We start from the raw sequence: 20,668 nt of genomic DNA on the forward strand, positions 1-20,668 counted from the left end.
GGTGACTGCACAGACGGATCCGCTCCTATAATGCAGACGATGGGATCCGTTCAAAACGGATCCGTCTGCATTATAGTTTAGAAAAAATTCTAAGTGTGAAAAGTTGCTCAGACGGATCCGTCCAGACTTTACATTGAAAGTCAATGGGGGACGGATCAGTTTGAAAATTGAGCCATATTGTGTCAACTTCAAACGGATCCGTCCCCATTGACTTACATTGTAAGTCTGGACGAATCCGTTTGCCTCCGCACGGCCAGGAGCGTTCGGGTGTCCGCCTGCTGAGCGGAGCGGAGGACAGACGGAGCCATACTGATGCATTCTGAGCGGATCCGCGTCCACTCAGAATGCATTAGGGCTGGACGGATGCGTTCGGGGCCGCTTGTGAGAGCCTTCAAATTGAACTCACAAGCGGAGCCCCGAACGCTAGTGTGAAAGCAGCCTTACTAACCCTTATAGTTGGTGTAAGTTCAGACCGACTGTCTAGACCAGGTTAATCACAGAATTCTGGCTTGAAAAAAAGACTCTAAATGGGGACTTTGCAAATTTCTGGCTCACTTGTGCAAACATTTTGTGACCGATTACATTATTTTAACCACTCAAGAGCTTTTAAAAGCAGATTGAAACGTGGGTGTATTTTATTATGTTAAAAGGGTATTCCAAGACTTTAATACTGATTACCTATCATCTGGATAGGTCATCAGTATCTGATCGGTGGGGGGGGGGGGGGGGGGGGGTACGACACCCGGAATCCCCACCGATCAGCTCTTTGAGAAGGAACCGGCGCTCTTGATCAATGAGAGTCCCAACAGCCCCCCACTGATCTAATAGTTATGTCCTATCCAGTGGATACTCTTTTGTAACTGGAATACCCCTTTAAAAAAAATATAGTGCCACTTAAGTACCAAGTCATAGCAATGTAAGAATTGTGAATTCGCAGGCGGCGCGTAACCCCGGAACAAGCCACGAGCGGCATTACAATGCATGAAGACGAGCAGGTATAAACCTCTGCTACCTATGAAATGGCTGGAGATTTTGTTCACGTTATGCTTGCTTCATACCTCCTCAGAGACTGTATGCAAATAATATAAAGTGCCCGCATTTCATACCCCATTAGTTTATCAACATTTCCACATCAGCTACAGGGCAGTGCAGTTGAGTCGGTGCTTTCATATTCCCGTTGACCTGATATGCAAGTCTAAGTGTGTGAGTGACAAAATAACCCTTTCAAAGACTGCGGTGCATGGAAAAGAAGCAGTGAAGGATGCAGGAATCTGTCACAGCGTCGATGCTCCAGCCTGATTTCTGTCACTGTAACATAATGTATCACGCCGAGCATCAGGACACAACATTCCCAGGCTGCGATGATCAATGACGATGGGTGGGAGCTAACAGCAGCTGCTCCTCAACTACAAAGAGGCCCAAGTGATCCGAAAAGTAATGCAAGGTAACAGATAAAACAATAGACCTCTACACCGATGGGTTATTAATACTGCGAGGGGCGTCAGAATGGAAATTTTTTGGTAGAATCTGCAATGAGTGTAATTGATGCTATGATACCAACAGATCACATGACCCCAGGAGGGAAGAGTAATTACGTATGTCACCTCATGTAATCATAAATATGTAAGAGGGAGAGTGGAAGGGATTGACCCCAAAAGAAAGAGAGTCAGTGTTAGGCCTCATGCACACAATCGTATGTATTTTGCGGCCTGCAAAAAATACGGGTGTGCATTCCGTTTTTTTCGGAACGGAACAGCTGGCCCCTAATAGAACAGCGCTATCCTTGTCCGTAATGCAGACAATAATAGGACGTGTTCTATTGTTTCGCGGAACGGACATACGGAAACGGAATGTACATGGAGTACCTTCCGTTTATTTTTTGCGGATCTATTGAAATGAATGGTTCCGCATATGGTCTGCAAAAATTTTTTATAAAAATGGAACGGACACAGAAATAAAATACGTTCGTGTGCATGAGCCCTTAAAGGGGGTCATCTCCTGACTTTAGGAGCCCATTCAGACATCCGTTTGCGGATCCGGAAAACACGGATACCAGCCCCTGCGCGTTCCACAATTTGCGGTCCAATGATAGAAATGCCTATTCTTGTCTGTGATTGCAGGCAAGAATAGGACACGCTCTATCTAGTTTGCAGGCCCGCAGAACGGAGCTACGGATGCGGACAGCACACACTGCTGTCCAAATCTTTTGCGGCCCCATTGAAATGAATGGGCCCTTAAACTCTTTTTTTTACTCGCATTATCTGGAGGACTTTCTTCCCTTTCTGTGGGCGGCAGTAGCTCAGGCATCTGCATTTCCCAGGATGCAGTGCAAGTAGCTCTTTGTTAACCCCTTCTTTTCCTGCATAGCAAATAGACCCTCATATAGAGCCCGAGATACATATATGTAATGCCCCCACAATTTGCTTCTCCGCTGTCTCGAGAGAGACAGCTATATATTTCTTTGAATTAGGCCTCATGCACACGGCCATATTTTGGTCCACATCCAATCAGCATTTTTTTGCGGATCAGATGCGCACATGTTCATCTCAATGGGGCTGCAAAAGATGCGGACAGAACACCATGTACAGTCCGCATCTGTAAGTCTGTTCCGTGACTCCGCAAAAAAATACATGGACATGGACAGGATATCCCTGCAGAAGAAAAAAAAAAATGGCAGCATGCTCTCTGGTTTTGCAGACTTCATGTGCAGGAGCCCTTAAATGTAGGGATGAAATGATAAAAGGGCAGCTTCACCTCCACAGCACTGAGGACAGGGGAAGGCGGCAGAGACGCTACTGAGCATATTAGACTACCTCTGAATGCAGGAGGTGGTGGGCCAGCAGGGGGCGCTACCACTGAGGGAAGCGTAATGTACGCAGAAAACTAATAATATTTTTATTGCATCTATATTGCAATATTACTTGCAATGCCAAAGCAGCGGGTCACTTTGAATGCTGTGAACCTGCTTGCAGCTTGGCTCCACTGAATGGAGCTAAACCATGAGCAGACACTGTGCCAAGAAGGGACCTGTTTTTTTCCACGAGTTCAACACTGATGGCCTATCCTCAGGAAAGGTCATCAGTATCTGATCTAGAGCCCCCTACTCTGGAGTCCGCTCCTCAAAACATACCAAGCACAGCGCCGTACATTGTATAGTGGCCGTGCGTGGTATTGCAGTCCAGGCCCATGCATTTGAATGGGACTGAATTGCAAATAGGTCATGTGACCAGTGAACATGACATCACTAGCCTAGGAAGAGGCTGCAGCGCTCACCAGCCTCAAAAAGCTGATCGGTTGGAATGTCGGGAGTCAGAGGCATTCCGTCATAATAGAAGTCTATGCTGCTGGCCATAGACTTCTATTATGACGGAAAGCCTCTTATAGGCTTCCGTGGTGCATGCCGTCATAGAATTCTGTTTTGGTCCGTGGTAGCGGAATACATAAAGGGATTCTCCGATAACCCGAACCCTGGATGCCAAACTTAAAACACAAGTTCGCTCAACACTACTTATGACCTATCCTGAGAACAGGTCATCAGTATTCTACTCCAGGAAAACCCCTTAGAAAGTGCCCGCAGCGAGAAACAGAACATTCACACTTATCTGCTCCACGCGCTCCAGTCCTCCGAGCTGCCTCCATCTGGTGCTGTCTGGGCACGGCCACATGCACCATTCCAGCCAATGGCTTCAGTGGTGACATGCTGCTTGTGGCCACATCACCGCTGAGGCCAGTAATTGGTTTCAGTGGTACAAGTGACCACCGGATGTAACAAGTGCAGGGACCGGAAGATGGAGAGAGCGGACGCAGCGCAGAGGACCGGAGGGGTGTGGAGCAGGTATGTTTCAGCAGGCAGGCTACAGGCACACTGGAGAACCCCTTTAAGGCTCTATTCACAACATTTCTATGAGGTTTTCACATTTTTGGATATTCTGCTGCACTATTTTCCTTACAAGCCAAAAAATTGTAATTTGTCAACTACTATAGGTCCAGGATCCATTACTGCGGGTCCTTCCTACCTGCCCACTTTCAGATCTGTATCGCCGCAGTAGACAGGTTAGAATGGCTGATACGGAGAAGTGCCGGTTCAGCACTGCCACAATAAACCAGAACTGGTATTGTATACGCAGTGCATTAGACAGCGCGCCATCAACAGCAACAATTCCTGCCAAATATACGGCCATTTGTATTACTTTATCTGACAAACAAACTGGCCTCGTAAGAGTGATCCAGGGAAAGTATCTATAAAATGAGAATAAAGGCAGAACGGCGCTATTTAGCATGAATTTTTGCAGAACGCAGCAACTTTGAATGTTTAACCGTTTCGCAGAAAAAATATACTTCTGTTTCACAGCAGAAAAAAAAAAGAAAAGAAAACGCAAGTTAATCCATCATTATTACGTCTCGTGTGTACATTACCACTAATGCATCTTAGTCAATGTGATGGATGGGGCGTTTGCCTAAACACATGAACAAATATTTAATATTCAATAGGTTAGGAAATGCAAAAACTCCAAAACCCACAGTAACTAATTAGCGATGTTTCTGCCCCGGTAAGCAAAAGCTATGCAACTGTTTCTTGTCTTCAAGTTAATGAGCTCCTATGGATGTATGCATGAGGATTTTGGGACTCCCGCTGTCACGAACCAGCGGGTATGAACCCAATGTGCCACGTGTCCTACCTCCGCTAAGGGCGTTGTCTAAGTGAACCCCTGGATCTTCACAGTACCCCTGATGGTGGGGATAGACTTTCCCGAGGGGAACACCAGGTCGCTACCTCTGGAGAAGGATAGGCACACGAGGCAGCTGGTCAGGAGGTACCTGAGAAAAGTACAAGAAGTACAGGCGTAGTCAGGCAGGCGGAGTCGTTACAAGGAGCAACAGTGCAGGACCGAAGGATGAGGCAGAGGTGTAGTCAGACAGGCGAAAGGTCAGGTCAGGCAATCCGGATCGGCAACAGGAGAGTCAAGGCTACCTCAGGAACCTTGACTCAGAGCACAAGGACCTTGACACTTAGGCCTCTTTCACACGGGCATCATGTTTTTTGCCCGGATAAGAGCCGGGTGCGTTGCGGGAAAATGCGCAATTTTCCCGCGCGAGTGCAAAACATTGTCATGCGTTTTGCACTCGCGTGAGAAAAATCGCGCATGTTTGGTACCCAAACCCGAACTTCTTCACAGAAGTTCGGGCTTGGGATTGATGTTCTGAAGATTGTATTATTTTCCCTTATAACATGGTTATAAGGGAAAATAATAGCATTCTGACTACAGAATGCATAGTATAATAGTGCTGGAAGGGTTAAAAAAATAAAAAAGTTAACTCACCTTAATCCTCTTGTTCGTGTAGTTCGTTCCCGGTCTGCTAGCTGTGTGCTTGGGCTGAATGACCTGTGGTGACGTCAGATCACATGCTCCAATCACATGGTCCATCACCATGGTGAATGAGCATGTGATCTGACGTCATCAAAGGTCCTTTAGCCCAAGCACACAGCTAGCAAAGAACAGACCGGGAACGAACTACGCGAACAAGAGGATAAGGTGAGTTAACTTTTTTATTTTTTTAACCCTTCCAGCACTATTATACTCTGCATTCTGTAGTCAGAATGCTATTATTTTCCCTTATAACCATGTTATAAGGGAAAATAATACAGTGAATAGACTGTCACCTAGAACCCATGCGTGAAGATCGCACCGCATCCGCACTTGCTTGCGGATGCTTGCGATTTTCACGCAACCCCATTCACTTCTATGGGGCCTGCGTTGCGTGGATTATCGCACCGCAACGCACAAAGAGGAGCATGCTGCGATTTTCACGCAACGCATAAGTGATGCGTGAAAATCACCGCTCATGTGAACAGCCCCATAGAAATGAATGGGTCAGGATTCAGTGCGGGTGCAATGCGTTCAACTCACGCATCGCACCCGCGCGGAATACTCGCCCGTGTGAAAGGGGCCTTAGGCTTCTAGGAAGGGGGCTGAGCCACTTACATATGCGCTGGTGGGCTAGGATAGGTCAGGGAGGTCACATGACCTAACCCATAAAGCCCAGGAAGTGACAGGCACCGGCCCTTAAGGAAGTGCTGCTGGAAACAAGCAGCAAGCATGCTGTGGCCAGGGCTGAGGGCAAACTGTGGAGCGGATCCCAGAACAACAGCCCCCACACAGACAGAGCCCAGGACTGCAGCGGGGAATGGGAAGTATTGGCAGCAGATCACAGCTGAACATGGCGCCAGGAACCACAGCGTGAAGCAGAGGAACAGCGGCACACAGCTGCCGCTGTTACACCCGCTAAGTTAGGGACGCTCAACTCCCACCATGCCCTTCTGTAGGGGCAGATAAGAACCATTTGGCCCATCTAGTCTGCCCAATATACTGAATACTATGGATAGCCCCTGGCTCTATCTTATATGAAGGATGGCCTTATGCCTATCCCATGCATGCTTAAACTCCTTCACTGTATTTGCAGCTACCACTTCTGCAGGAAGGCTATTCCATGCATCCACTACTCTCTCAGTAAAGTAATACTTCCTGATATTACTTTCATACCTTTGCCCCTCTAATTTAAAACTATGTCCTCTTGTAGCAGTTTTTCTTTTTTTAAATTTTCTCTCATCTTTTACCTTGTTGATTCCCTTTATGTATTTAAAAGTTTCTATCATATCCCCTCTGTCGCGTCTTTCTTCCAAGCTATACATGTTAAGGTCCTTTAATCTTTCCTGGTAAGTTTTATCCTGCAATCCATGTACCAGTTTAGTAGCTCTTCTCTGAACTCTCTCCAAAGTATCAATATCCTTCTGGAGATATGGTCTCCAGTACTGAGCACAATACTCCAAATGAGGTCTCACTAGTGCTCTGTAGAGTGGCATGAGCGCCTCCCTCTTTCTACTGGTAATGCCTCTCCCTATACACGTATCGCTAATCAGCATTGGTACTTTTATAGTATCTGTAAGTGATCAGAACTGATCACAGTCAGATCTATAATAGTATTAGTGTCACCTTAGCTCGCCCTCCACCCAAAACGCAGTGTTTGCCCGATCGGGCCGATTGGTTGCCCACATGCGCGTTCACCCACGCCCGCCCCAGTGACAAAAAAATGTATTTCTTTTTTTATCACTGCACAATCACTTCACAAGTGCTGCGGCGATAAAAAAATCTGTTTTGATATTTTTTATCAATAGCAGCGGCTTCCGGTACTTCGCTAGCCTCCACTTTGTAAGACAGGCTTGCTTTTTTTTTTCTTGGGTAGTCTCAGGGAATACCCCCTAAATTTAGTTGACTAAATGGCAAGTAAGGGGTATTCTTCTGAAGAGGCCTACAGGCTTCTGACCCAGTGGGATGAGGAATGGGAACCCTCATCTGACGAATCCAGCGGGTCAGAATACGAACCTGTATAAAGCAGTGGCAGTCTGACCCAAAGTTCGGACGATGAGGTTGAGGTCCCTGATACCACCAGGCGTACCCGGCCCCGTGTTGCTAGACCACAGGTTACGCAGGATCCGCTTCAAGGGCAACAGAGTGGGGCTGGCGCTGTCGGATTACGTGGTGAGGCATACACCAGCAGCGCAGCCCATCCTGTACCTAGTACCAGCACTGCCGTAGAACATGGTGAAGTGGCGAGCACCAGAAGGGCAGTTGAAGCTGGTACAGTGGCACGTGTATTAGTTCCCCCGTCGCAGCCACCGCACAGACAGGCCCGTAGGGCCCCTAGAGTCCATGAGGTGCTGGCAAACCCTGATTGGCAGCCCCCAACCTCAGCTGCACCAGTAGTTCCCCCTTTCACCGCCCAGTCTGGAGTTCGGGTTGAGACAGCTCAGATCGGATCGGCATTGGGGTTTTTTGAGCTGTTCTTGACTGCGGAGCTCTTGGACTTAGTTGTGGCAGAAACAAATCGGTATGCCACTCAATTTATAGCCGCCAACCCGGGAAGCTTTTATGCCCAGCCTTTCCGGTGGAAACCAGTCCAAGTTTCCGAATTTAAAACTTTTCTGAGCCTTCTCCTTAACATGGGCCTGACAAAAAAACATGAATTGCGGTCATATTGGTCCACGAACCCAATTCATCACATGCCCATGTTCTCTGCTGCCATGTCCAGGACACGATTTTAGACCATCCTGCGTTTCCTGCACTTTAGTGACAACAGCACCTCTCGTCCCAGAGGCCACCCACCTTTTGACCGGCTCCACAAAATTCGGCCCCTCATAGACCACTTTAACACCAAATTTGCAGATTTGTATACCCCTGAGCAAAACATCTGCATAGACGAGTCCCTTATACATTTTACCGGGCGCCTTGGCTTCAAACAATACATCCCAAGCAAGCGCGCCCGGTATGGGGTCAAATTGTATAATCTCTGTGAAAGGGCCACAGGCTATACGCACGAATTTTGTGTCTATGAGGGTAAAGATCAGACCCTGGAGCCGGTCGGTTGCCCTGACTACTTGGGGAGCAGTGGTAAGACAGTCTGGGACTTGGTGTCACCCTTATTTGGCAAGGGGTACCATCTTTATGTGGACAATTTTTCACAAGTGTGCCCCTCTTCAGGTATTTGTTTTTAGAACAGATTGGCTGCTGTGGCACCGCGCGACCTAGTCGCCGGAGCTTCCCCCAATGGCTCGTTACCACCCGTCTTGCAAGGGGGGAGAGGGCTGCCTTGTGTAACGAAGAACTGCTCGCGGTGAACTGGAGAGACAAGCGTGACGTTTACATGCTCTCCTCCATTCACGCCGACACGACAATACAAATTGAACGAGCAGCCAGTGTCATTGAAAAGCCCCTTTCGGTCCACAACTATAATTTGCTCATGGGAGGGGTGGACTTTAATGACCAGATGTTGGCTCCTTATTTAGTGTCCCGCCGCACCAGACGCTGGTATAAGAAGGTGTCTGTATATTTAATTCAATTGGCTATGTACAATAGTTTTGTTCTCTACAGTAAGGCTGGGAGAACAGGATCCTTCCTCAAATTTCAGGAAAAGATCATCGAGAACCTCCTGTATCCAGGAGGTTCTGTGGCCCCAATCACCAGTGTAGTGAGCCGTCTACACGAGCGACATTTTCCCAATGTCGTTGCTGGTACCTCAACCCAAGCGCCACCCCGAAAAAGATGTCGTGTCTATAGCAGGAGTGGAATAAGGCGTGACACCCGCTATTTCTGTCCTGACTGCCCTGACCACCCTGCCCTATGCTTAGGGGAGTGTTTCCGGAAGTACCACACACAGGTACACTATTAGCATAGGGATTGCGTCACACAGGACAGGCACACAGGGCTCTTAGGGCCATTTCACTCACAGCTGCTGCAAACCTCTCCTTTCACCTGGGACAAAGTGCATAATGTACTTTGCCACATCTCTGGGCGATTTGCGCTTTGCACATTGTCCCATGGGGAAGGAGAAATTTGTCCTATAAAAGGTAAAAAAAGCAGAACAAAAAAAAAATCACCGGTAAGCAAAAAAGTTAATGTTCTGTTCCAAAAGTTCAATAAAGTTTATAAAAGTTAATGTTCTGTTCAAATGTTATAAAAAAGTAAATGTTAATAAATTTATTGTGTTGCGGCCTGTTTTTTTTTATTGTTTTTGTTTTTTATACCTTCTAGGAGGAACAACCGATGAACCAGCATTGCGCTGCTGTCAGATTACACAAAAGTCGGTGTATGCGGCGCTGCAAGACGAGATTTCTCCTCTGCAGTAAAAAAGATATGTTTGCCGAGGCTCATGAGCTGAGAGGCGGTGTTCATATGCTTTGGCAAACACTTTGTATATAAAAATAAAAAAATCTGGCAATGATTTATTCATCCACATCGATTGATGTGAATGGAGAAATCGGGTTTGCCAGTGGGTTTGGATGTTGGGCGGAGCTCCTATGTCCACGCCTTTCCCCTCCTTTTTTTTTTTTGGCAGAGATTTTTTCATCCACATTGATCAATGCGAATGAAGAAATCTGTGCCGTTCATTTTTTCTTTCAGCCCAGAGGCTGAACGGAAAAAAAAAAATCTCATTACCCATATGCTCAATATAAGGAGAATAGCAGAAACTCCTAATGCTGGCCATACATGTAATGATTGTGGAGACCCTCAAATGCCAGGGCAGTACAAACACCCCACAAATGACCCCATTTTGGAAAGAAGACACCCCAAGGTATTTGCTGAGGGGCATATTGAGTCCATGAAAGATTGAACTTTTTGTCCCAAGTAAGCGGAAAGGGAGACTTTGTGAGAAAAAAATAATAATTCTGCTAACTTGTGCCCAAAAAAAAAAAGAAATTCTATGAACTCGCCATGCCCCTCATTGAATACCTTGGGGTGTCTTCTTTCCAAAATGGGGTCACATGTGGAGTATTTATACTGCCCTGGCATTTTAGGGGACCTAAAGCGTGAGAAGAAGTCTGGAATCCAAATGTCTAAAAATGCCCTCCTAAAAAGGAATTTGGGCCCCTTTGCGCACCTAGGCTGCAAAAAAGTGTCACACATGTGGTATCGCCGTACTCAGGAGAAGTTGGGCAATGTGTTTTGGGGTGTATTTTTACATATACCCATGCTGGGTGAGAGAAATATCTTACTAAAATGACAACTTTGTATAAAAAAAAAAAAAAAAAAAAGGGAAAAGTTGACTTTTAGAGAGATATTTCTCTCACCCAGCATGGGTATATGTAAAAATACACCCCAAAACACATTGCCCTACTTCTTCTGAGTACGGCGATACCACATGTGTGACACTTTTGCAGCCTAGGTGGGCAAAGGCGCCCAAATTCTAAAGAGCACCTTTAGGATTTCACAGGGCATTTTTTACACATTTGAATTTCAAACTACTTCTCATGTATTAGGGCCTCTAAAATGCCAGGGCGGTATAAATACCCCACAAGTGACCCCATTTTGGAAAGAAGACACCCCAAGGTATTTCGTGATGGGCATAGTGAGTTCATGGAAGTTTTTATTTTTTGTCACAAGTTAGTGGAATGAGACTTTGTAAGAAAAATAATAAAAATAAAAAAATCATCATTTTCCGCTAACTTGTGACAAAAAATAAAAAGTTCTATGAACTTACTATGCCCATCAGCGAATACCTTAGGGTGTCTACTTTCCGAAATGGGGTCATTTGTGGGGTTTTTCTACTGTTTGGCCATTGTAGAACCTCAGGAAACATGACAGGTGCTCAGAAAGTCAGAGCTGCTTCAAAATGCGGAAATTCACATTTTTGTACCATAGTTTGTAAACGCTATAACTTTTACCCAAACCAATAAATATACACTTATTGCATTTTTTTTATCAAAGGCATGTAGAACAATAAATTTAGAGAAAATTTTATATAGAAATGTAGTATTTGAAAAATTTTACAACTGAAAGTGAAAAATGACTTTTTTTTGCAAAAAATTCGGTAAATTTCGATTAATAACAAAAAAAAGTAAAAATGTCATTAGCAATGAAATACCACCAAATAAAAGCTCTATTAGTGAGAAGAAAAGGAGGTAAAATTCATTTGGGTGGTAAGTTGTATGACCGAGCAATAAACCGTTAAAGGGGTTGTCCCACTTCATAAAATAGGTTTTATCTAATCTACAGTCATGTGAAAAAATTAGGACACCCTTTGAAAGCATGTGGTTTTTTGTAACATTTTTAATAAAAGGTTATTTCATCTCCGTTTCAACAATACAGAGAGATTAAAGTAATCCAACTAAACAAAGAAAACTGAAGAAAAGTCTTTTCAAGATCTTCTGTAAATGTCATTCTACAAAAATGCCTATTCTAACTGAGGAAAAAGATAGGACACCCTCACATGTATTCCCTCTTAAATTGGCTGAGATCTCACACAGGTATATCACACCAGGTGCACATAATTAGTAGATCGTTACTCTGCATGTTGAATGAGGCTTGCCCTATTTAAACCTCAGACATTTAGTTTGGTGTGCTCCTGACTGTTGAAGTGAGAGTGAGCACCATGGTGAGAGCAAAAGAGCTGTCAGAGGACTTCAGAAAAAAGATTGTAGCAGCCTATGAGTCTGGGAAGGGATTTAAAAAGATCTCAAAAGATTTTGAAATCAGCCATTCCACTGTCCGGAAGATAGTCTACAAGTGGAGGGCTTTCAAAACAACTGCCAACATGCCCAGGACTGGTCGCCCCAGCAAGTTCACCCCAAGAGCAGACCGCAAGATGCTAAAAGAGGTCTCCAAAAACCCTAAAGTGTCATCTCGAGAACTACAGCAGGCTCTGGCTACTGTTGATGTAGAAGTACATGCCTCTACAATCAGAAAGAGACTGTACAAGTTTAACTTGCATGGGAGGTGTGCAAGGAGGAAACCTTTGCTTTCAAAGAGAAACATCGAGGCCAGACTGACATTTGCCAGAGATAAAGTTGACAAAGACCAGGACTTCTGGAATAATGTTCTTTGGACAGATGAGTCCAAAATTGAATTATTTGGACACAACAGCAGAGGACATGTTTGGCGTAAACCAAACACAGCATTCCAAGAAAAGAACCTCATACCAACTGTGAAGCATGGAGGTGGAAGTGTCATGGTTTGGGGCTGCTTTGCTGCAGCAGGACCTGGTCAGCTCACCATCATAGAATCCACGATGAATTCTACTGTGTATCAGAAGGTGCTTGAAGAACATGTGAGACCATCAGTTAGAAAATTAAAGCTGAAGCGGAACTGGACCATGCAACATGACAATGACCCAAAACATACTAGTAAATCAACCAAAGATTGGCTGAAAAAGAAGAAATGGAGAGTCCTGGAATGGCCAAGTCAAAGTCCAGATTTGAATCCCATTGAGATGCTGTGGGGTGACTTGAAAAGGGCTGGACGTGCAAGAAACCCCTCAAACATCTCACAGCTGAAAAAGTTCTGCATTGAGGAGTGGGGTAAAATTTCCTCAGACCGATGTCGAAGACTGGTAGATGGCTACAAGAACCGTCTCACTGCAGTTATTTCAGCCAAAGGAGGTAACACTCGCTATTAGGGGCAAGGGTGTCCTATCTTTTTCCTCAGTTAGAATAGGCATTTTTGTAGAATGACATTTACAGAAGATCTTGAAAAGACTTTTCTTCAGTTTTCTTTGTTTAGTCGGATTACTTTAATCTCTCTGTATTGTTGAAACGGAGATGAAATAACCTTTTATTAAAAATGTTACAAAAAACCACATGCTTTCAAAGGGTGTCCTAATTTTTTCACATGACTGTATTTACCCCCACACAACATATCTTCCTATCCATGTTATTATCCAAAAGCTACCTTTCATTCAAAAAATCATGTAAAGCGATTCCTTTGTTGTTTTCTGTATCCCATGGATACGGCCTCTTTCGTCCGGCCGCATCGCTGTGCCGCGCCTGCGCACAACAGCTGAACAAGTACTCGGGCCGCCTCTCCATTCTTACAAGTACGCGCACGCCCGCGCATGCGCAAATACAGCAGGCGGGTGCCGGAATCAAATAGCCGGCACCCGACCTCTATGACAGGGAGCGGGACCTTAGGGGTTAACTGCCGCTGATCGCAGCCCCCTATCATAGAGGTCGGGTGCCGGCTATTTCACTCCGGCACCCACCTCCTGCATTTGTATTAACATTGGTGGCGCAGTGCGCCCCCCCCCCCCCCCCCCCAGTATAATATACATTCAGTGCGGCCACCCCCCCCCCAGTATAATATACATTGAGGGCGCCCCTCCCCAGTATAATATACATTCAGTGCGGCCACCCCCCCAGTATAATATACATTCAGTGCGCCCCCCCCCCCCCAGTATAATATACATTCAGTGCGGCTCCCTCCCAGTATAATAAACATTGGTGGCGCAGTGGGAAGTGCCAATGAGGGTTAAATAAATAAATAAAAAATTAACTCACCTCCTCCAATTGATCGCACAGCTGCCGGTCTCCTGTTCTATCTTCAGGACCTGTGGTGACGTCACTGAGCTAATCACATGGTCCATTACCATGGTGATGGATCATATGATGTACCATGTGATGACCACAGTGATGTCACCAAAGGTCCTTTCACAGGTCCTAAAGATAGAACAGGAGACCGGCAGCTGTGCGATCAATTGGTGGAGGTGAGTTAATTTTTTATTTTTATTTTTTAACCCTCATTGGCACTTCCCACTGCGCCACCAATGTTTATTATACTGGGAGGGAGCCGCACTGAATGTATATTATACTGGGGGGGGGGAGGGGCGCACTGAATGTATATTATACTGGGGGGGTGGCCGCACTGAATGTATATTATACTGGGGAGGGGGAGGGGCGCCCTCAATGTATATTATACTGGGGGGGGTGGCCGCACTGAATGTATATTATACTGGGGGGGGAGGGCCGCACTCAATGTATATTATACTGGGGGGGGGGGTGGCCGCACTGAATGTATATTATACTGGGGGGGGCGCACTAAATGTATATTATACTGGGGGGGCCGCACTCAATGTTTATTATACTGGGGGGGGGGGGCGGGACCTCACATACGGCTCCATGTGGATGACTCATACACATGAACGAGCACGCAGGGTGAGTCATGAGGAGGCGTGGCCTTCACTCAACTGCCTGAGAACCAGGAAGTTACCAGGACATCTACTGCTGGTAAGATTAAAAAAGCGAAGTGGGACAACCCCTTTAAAGTAGTGTAGTGCAGAATTGTAAAAAGTGTTCTGGTCATTAAGGGGGTTTTAAGCTAGGGGGGCTGAGGTGGTTAAACTAGGATTTAAAGCGGTTGTCCCATTTGGACATTTATGGCGTATCCACAGAAGATGTCATAAATGTCTGATAGCTGGGGGTCCCACTTCCCACTGAACACGCTTAGGCAGCTATTTTTCGGAAGTCCCATAGCAGAGAATGGTAAGAGCTGCACATTCACCGCCCCCTCTCTATTCCCAGAGCCGCACAACAGGGTTTCATTTTTGAGACAGGAGCGGGTCCAAGAGGTAGGACACAATTGGCTGGTATAGGTGTACAATCTACATACATTAGGGGCATACACCTAAAAATACCAGCAAGTGTACCGCCAGAGCGCGATGTCTTCATGCCCTGTTCCCTCTGCCGCTGACAATACCGTATGTACTGCATACTCATACATCCAGATATAGGCTACTTTCACATTAGCGTTAATATTTTCCGGTATTGAGATCCGTCATAGGGTCTCAATACCGGAATAAACGCTTCTGTTTTTTCCCCATTCATTGTCAATGGAGACAAAACGTAACTGAACAGAACGAAATGCTTCAAAATGCATTCCGTTCTGTTATCATACCGGAGAGCATGCTGCGGTTTACTTTCCGTCCTGGGATGCGGAGCAAGACGGATCCGTCGTTGACCCACAATAGAAAAGAGATCCATCCAAAATTGACTTTCAATGGTGTTCATGACAGATCCGTCTTGGCTATGTTACAAATACAACGGATGCATGCGATTGTATTATCAGTAATGGACGCGTTTTTGCTGAAGTCTGCCGGATCCAGCAAAAAACGCTGGTGTGAATGTAGCCATACACATACCTCCACACCTCAGAAGCTTGTCAGCATGTTGGGTTATGTTCACACAGGGCAAATCTGTGGGAGATTTTAGGCCACGTGCCCACACAAATGTACTTGATGCTTTTCCACACGGATTTTGCTGCATTTCCACAACATATCTGTGGCAAAATACACGTGTTACAGGCAGATTTTCTTGCTGGTTTGTCCGAGATCTCACCCTAAGCATGGCAAAAGGTGACGTGTGTATTGAAAATCCGCAGAAAGCAGCGACATGCCGTGGATTTCCATGCCACAGGCGATCCGGCACCACAGGACCTCTGGATCTGGGGAGGTGGGAGGTGCGTGTAGGGGACAGTCCCAGACACACCAGACGTGAACATACAGTGAGAGGGTGGAGGCTACATCTGATTTTCCCAGGGGTCTCCACAGACGAATTTACTACAATGGAGAATGAACATGGAGTCACCTCACCACCACCTTTATCCTACGTACACCGACATGCACTGTGCCTGTAATATCTGCTATACTAGAGTGTAAGCTCTGCAGCACAACTGCGTCCATCGAATAGCTGTAGAGTGCGCAGTGTTCACACCCAGCCCTGGTACCCCATAAGAGGGCAGCTGTGTATACATTAGACGTCTGACCTAACAAACATATTAGAGACACGCTGAAGTGCATGCCAACACAGGGTACATCACTATGAGAAACATGCTAACACGTCAACACAGGGTACATGCCCAGGTATATCACCACAAGCCACATACCAACACAGGGTACATCACTATGAGAAACATGCCAACACAGGGTACATGCCCGGGTATATCACCACAAGCCACATACCAACACAGGGTACATCACTATGAGAAACATGCCAACACAGGGTACATGCCCGGGTATATCACCACAAGCCACATACCAACACAGGGTACATCACTATGAGAAACATGCCAACACAGGGTACATGCCCGGGTATATCACCACAAGCCACATACCAACACAGGGTACATCACTATGAGAAACATGCCAACACAGGGTACATGCCCGGGTATATCACCACAAGCCACATACCAACACAGGGTACATCACTATGAGAAACATGCCAACACAGGGTACATGCCCGGGTATATCACCACAAGCCACATACCAACACAGGGTACATCACTATGAGAAACATGCCAACACAGGGTACATGCCCGGGTATATCACCACAAGCCACATACCAACACAGGGTACATCACTATGAGAAACATGCCAACACAGGGTACATGCCCGGGTATATCACCACAAGCCACATACCAACACATGGTACATGCCAGGGCATATCACCATGAGAAACATGCCAACACATGGTACATGCCAGGGCATATCACCATGAGAAACATACCAACACATGTTACATGCCAGGGCATATCACCATACAAAACATGCCAACACATGGTACATGCCAGGGCATATCACCATACGAAACATGCCAACACAAGGTACATGCCAGAGCATATTGACATACGTAAAACATGCCAACACAGGGTACATGCCAGGGCATATCGCCATAAGAAACATGCCAACACAGGGTACATCACCATGAGAAACATGCCAACACATGGCACATGTGAGGGTACATCACTATGAGAAACATGCCAACACAAGGTACATGCCAGGGCATATCACCATAAGAAACATGCCAACACAGGGTACATCACTATGAGAAACATGCCAACACATGGTACATGCCAAGGTACATCACTATAAGAAGCATGCCAACACATGGTACATGCCAAGGTACATCACTATAAGAAGCATGCCAACACATGGTACATGCCCGGGTATATCACCACAAGCCACATACCAACACATGGTACATGTCAGGGCATATCGCCATAAAAAAACATGGCAACACATGGTACATCACTATGAGAAACATGCCAACACAGGGTACATCACTATGAGAAACATGCCAACAAATGGTACATGCCAAGGTACATCACTATAAGAAGCATGCCAACACATGGTACATGCCCGGGTATATCACCACAAGCCACATACCAACACATGGCACATGCTAGGGCATATCATCATAAGAAACATGCCAACACATGGTAAATCACTATGAGGAACATGCCAAGACATGGTACATCATCATGAGAAACATGCCAACACAGGGTATATGCCAGGGCATATCACCACAAGCCACATGCCAACACATTGTACATGCCAGGGTACATCACCATTAGAAACATGCCAACACATGGTACATGCCAGGGTACGTCATTATGAGAAACATACCAACACAGGGTACATAACTATGAGGAACATGTCAAGACATGGTACATGCCAGGGTACATCACCATGAGAAACATGCCGACACAGGGTACATGCCAGGGTACATCACTATGAGAAACATGCCAACACAGGGTGCATGCCAGGGTACATCACCATGAGGAACATGCCAAGACATGGTACATGCTAGGGTACATCACCATTAGAAACATGCCAACACAGGGTACATGCCAGGGTACATCACTATGAGAAACATGCCAACACAGGGTACATGCCAGGGTACATCACCACAAGCCACATATGGTACAAGCCAGGGTACATAACCACGAGAAACATACCAACACATTGTACATGCCAGGGTACATCACCACAAGCCACATATGGTACAAGCCAGGGTACATCACCACAAGCCACATGCCAACACATGGTACATGCCAGGGTACATCACCATGAGGAACATGCCAACACATTGTACATGCCAGGGCATATCACCACAAGCCAAAACATGCCAGGGTACATCACCACAAGCCACATATGGTACAAGCCAGGGTACATAACCACGAGAAACATGCCAACACATTGTACATGCCAGGGTACATCACCACAAGCCACATATGGTACAAGCCAGGGTACATCACCACAAGCCACATGCCAACACATGGTACATGCCAGGGTACATCACCATGAGGAACATGCCAACACATTGTACATGCCAGGGCATATCACCACAAGCCAAAACATGTTACATGCCAGGGTACATCACTATGAGAAACATGCCAACACAGGGTACATGCCAGTAGGGGTGGGCGATATAGACTATATGCAATATAAACAATATAAATTTGGCCAATGATAGAGATTTTGTTTATATCGCGGTACAACATGGCATGCGCCACTCTTGGCACCCACCATGTTCTCCTGAGCCGGCATAGTGGAGAAGGAGAGAGTCCCTCCCTCCCCACTGTGTGTGGCTGCCGCTGGCCACCAATGAGAACAGACTAGGAGGAGGAGGAGGAGGGACTGTGGCCACTGCGCCAATGAATATAGTTAATATGCCTGAATACAAACATAGCCTGCATGTGCCGGCCATATCCCATACCTGGCCTCTATTACTGCGCGCCGTGATCCGCCGCAATTAACCCCCTCAGGTCCTGAGGGGTTAATTGCAGCAGATCACGGTATGGCCGGCACATGCAGGCTACGTTTGTATTCAATACGTTTGTATTTGCATAAATACTGGACATGCGCATGTCACTTAGCGCAACGCCACTCTCCTTTAGTCAGGACTACTCAGTGGTATGTACATGATACTGGTAACTATATACTTTATTGGTTCTCTATATATGTGCTGCAATACTCCATTATCTGGACCCCTTATTGGTGCGATACTTTGTAGCTGAATAGAATAATATACTGTCAATGGATATACTACATGGAGCATGGCACATAAATAGATGTACTAATTCCGGTTGATTTAACTCATTGTGGTCTGTACACATATTTGATCTCTGTAGAGGTTTATTATTTGACATTCTCTTGTTTCTCTACCTTTATATAGAGGTCATAATCTGTCTATAATATTTTGATATGTCTTGATTTTCTTTGATGTCCACTGTTGTTCTTTGATTATTTTCTGATAACCCCAATGTCTTTTTATGTTCTGATTTTATATTCTGTTATTTCTACAGTTATTTCTGTGATGACTACCCCATGATCAGAATATGTAATTTTCTATACGTGCATGCAGACCGTAATATAGTATACCGTGTATATATGTATATATCTATAGATTTGCCTCTATATGGTTGTGTTTCTGTTTACGGATTTTATTGTCATTATAATCAACAGGCCGTGAACAAGGTCCGGGAGGACAGAAACGTTGGCCTAAATAACTGATAACCACCAGTGGCATTTCAAATAAAAAAAACGTTTACTTTATTCACATTAATCCTGAGTGCCGTGAATTACTTTATAATACGTTTGTATATAGGCATATTAACTATATTCATTGGTGGCGCAGTGGCCTCAGCCCCTCCCTTCTACTCCCCCTCTTCTAAGTATTATATTAAGTGTGGGGCCGCCCCCCTCCTCACGATTAAATCATTGGTGGCAGTGGCCCCAGGGTGGCAGCTTCTGGTCGGAGCCCCAGCAGTGTAATCGTGGGGCTCCGGTCGGTTACCATGGCAGCCAGGACGCTACTGAAGCCCTGGCTGCCATGGTAACCTCCCTGCTGCTGTGTGTACTATGCACAGGGCATCAGGGAAAGTGTGAAGTCCTATTCACCCTAATAGAGATCTATCAGGGTGAATAGGACAAGGGTTCTAGCCCCTAAGGAGGCTAATAGTTATTAAATAAAAAGTAAAAAAAAAAAAGTTTAACCCCCCCAAAATATAGAATATATTGAAATATATATCTCACATGCTTCAAATTATATTGCAATATAGATTTTAGACCATATCGCCCACCCCTACATGCCAGGGCATATCGCCATAAGAAATATGCCAACACATGGAACATGCCAGGGAACATCACTATAAGAAACATGCCAACACAAGGTACATGCCAGGGTACATCGCCACAAGAAACATGCCAACACAGGGTACATGCCACGGCATATCACTTTGAGAAACATGTCAACACAGGGTACATCGCAATAAGAAACATGCCAACACAAGGTACATGCCACGGCATATCACTTTGAGAAACATGCCACAGGGTACATGCCAGGGAACATCACAATAAGAAACATGCCAACACAGTGTACATGCCAGGGCATATCACCAGTGGTGACGGATTCGTTTTTTTAGGATCCGTCAACCATTGACTTTTAATGTATTTAGTGATGGATCCTTTTTTTTCAGCTTTGATTTCACACACCCGGATGCATCCTGATATGCAAAATCAAAATGGATCTCAATACCGGAATTAACAACACAAGTGTGAAACAGCC

At 45.7% G+C, this 20,668-nt stretch overlaps 1 protein-coding gene across 1 annotated transcript in view; it reads right to left on the bottom strand.

Annotated features, from left to right (window-relative positions):
* The window catches only part of MGMT (O-6-methylguanine-DNA methyltransferase), a 461,907-nt gene that overhangs the window by 440,187 nt on the left and 1,052 nt on the right, over nt 1-20,668 (bottom strand). The gene's annotated exons all lie outside the window — the stretch shown is intronic.

This window comes from Bufo gargarizans, chromosome 6, assembly GCF_014858855.1.
Source record: "Bufo gargarizans isolate SCDJY-AF-19 chromosome 6, ASM1485885v1, whole genome shotgun sequence".
Lineage (NCBI taxonomy): Eukaryota > Metazoa > Chordata > Amphibia > Anura > Bufonidae > Bufo > Bufo gargarizans.